Source organism: Arachis stenosperma, chromosome 1 (assembly GCF_014773155.1).
Source record: "Arachis stenosperma cultivar V10309 chromosome 1, arast.V10309.gnm1.PFL2, whole genome shotgun sequence".
In the NCBI taxonomy this organism is placed as follows: Eukaryota; Viridiplantae; Streptophyta; class Magnoliopsida; order Fabales; family Fabaceae; genus Arachis; species Arachis stenosperma.
In genome coordinates this window covers 81,720,747-81,723,326 of record NC_080377.1, presented here as the reverse complement: position 1 = coordinate 81,723,326, position 2,580 = coordinate 81,720,747, and positions in this window count along the sequence as shown.

The window sequence follows — 2,580 nt, the reverse complement described above, 5'->3', positions numbered from 1 at the left end:
CGCAAAAATTAAGTGTGCCTTAAGGGACACCAAACTTAGAAGTCTGATGATGAGCGGATAATTTATACGCTTTTTGGCATTGTTTTTAGGTAGTTTTTAGTAAGTTTAAGCTACTTTCAGGGATGTTTTCATTAGTTTTTATGTTAAATTCACATTTCTGGACTTTACTATGAGTTTGTGTGTTTTTCTGTGATTTCAGGTAATTTCTGGCTGAAATTGAGGGACTTGAGCAAAACTCTGAAAAAAGGCTGACAAAAGGACTGCTGATGCTGTTGGAATCTGACCTCCCTGCACTCAAAATGTATTTTCTGGAGCTACAGAACTCCAAATGGCGCGCTCTCAACGGCGTTGGAAAGTAGACATCCAGAGCTTTCCAGCAATATATAATAGTCCATACTTTATTCGGAAATTGACGACGTAACTTGGCGTTGAACGCCAAGTACATGCTGCTGTCTGGAGTTAAACGCCAGAAACACGTCATGATCCGGAGTTGAACGCCCAAAACACGTCATAACTTGGAGTTCAACTCCAATAAAAGCCTCAACTAGTGGATAGATCAATCTCAGCCCAAGCACACACCAAGTGGGCCCCGGAAGTGGATTTATGCATCAATTACTTACTCATGTAAACCCTAGTAGCTAGTCTAGTATATATAGGACATTTATCTATTGTATTAGACATCTTTGGTCTCAGTTTTGTTTTATTCTTCATCTTAGGAGATCATTGATCACGTTTTAGGGGGCTGGCCATTCGGCCATGCCTGAACCCTTTGCTTATGTATTTTCAACGGTGGAGTTTCTGCACACCATAGATTAAGGGTGTGGAGCTCTGCTGTACCTCAAGTATTAATGAAATTCTATCTTCTTTTATTCAATTTCTCTTTTATTCTTATTCCAAGATATTCATTCGTACCCAAGAACATGATGAATGTGATGAGTTAGATAACCCTCATTATCATTCTCACTTATGAGCGCGCGTGATTGACAACCACTTTCGTTCTACATGCAACAGAGCTTGAATGTGTATCTCTTAGATTCCCCAACAGAATCTTCGTGGTATAAGCTAGATGGATGGCGGCATTTATGAGGATCCGGAAAGTCCAACCTTGTTTGTGGTGTTCCGAGTAGGATCCTGGGAATCCGGAAAGTCTACCTTGTCTGTGGTGTCCGAGTAGGATTCCGGTAATGAATGACTGTGACGTGCTTCAAACTTGTAACCTGCTGGGCGTAGTGACAACGCAAAAGAATCAATGGATTCTATTCCAGTAGGGGAGGGAACCAACCGGTGATTGGCCGTACTGTGACAGAGTGCGTGAGCATTAGCTTTCACTGTGAGGATAGGATGTAGCCATCAGCCATGGGTGATGCCTCCAGACTGGTTAGCTGTGCGAGTGACAGCCGCATAGGATATTTCCCCGAGAGGATGAAAGTAGCCACAGCTGATGGTGAACCCCTATACAAAGCTTGCCATGGAAAGGAGTAAGAAGGATTGAGTAGAAGGAATAGGAGAGCAGGCGTCCGTGAGCTCTACAGCACCTCCATTCCGCTTATCTGAAATTCCTACCAATGAATCTACATAAGTATTTCTATCCCTTTTATTATTCCTTTTTATTTAATGATAATCACAATTACTCTTTAATCTCCCTAACTGAGATTTACAAGGTGACCATAGCTTGCTTCATACCAACAATCTCTGTGGATTCGACCCTTACTCACGTAAGGTTATTACTTGGACGACCCAGTACACTTGCTGGTTAGTTGAACGGAGTTGTGAATTCCAATAAAGAAAATAACCAGTGCCAATTTCTAAAATCCAATTACAATGAATAAGGATCACAATTTCATCCACCAAGTTTTTGGCGCCGTTGCCGGGGATTGTTCTAGTATGGACAACTGACGGTTCATCTTGTTGCTCAGATTAGGTAATTTTCTTTTCAAAAATCTTTTTCAAAAATTTTTCTTTTATTTTTCGTTTTCCAAAAATATTTTCGAAAAAAATAATAAAAATACAAAAAAAATCATAAAATCATAAAAACCAAAAATATTTTGTGTTTCTTGTTTGAGTCTTGAGTCAATTTTTAAGTTTGGTGTCAATTGCATGCTTTAAAAATTTTTTGCATTTTTCGAAAATTTCATGCATTCATGGTGTTCTTCATGATCTTCAAGTTGTTCTTGACAAGTCTTCTTGTTTGATCTTGATGTTTTCTTGTTTTGTGTTGTTTGTTGTTTTTCATATGCATTTTTCATTTGTTAGAGTCCATGCATTAAAGATTTCTAAGTTTGGTGTCTTGCATGTTTTCTTTGCATTAAAAATTTTTCAAAATTATGTTCTTGATGTTCATCATGATCTTCAAAGTGTTCTTGGTGTTCATCTTGACATTCATAGCATTCTTGCATGCATTCATTGTTTTGATCTAAAAATTTCATGCATTGAGTATTTTTGTTGTTTTTTCTCTCTCATAATTCAAAAAATTCAAAAATCAAAAATATATCTTTTCCTTATTTTTCTCATAATTTTCGAAAATTTGAGTTGACTTAGTTAAAAATTTTCAAAATTAGTTGTTTCTTACAAGTCAAGTCA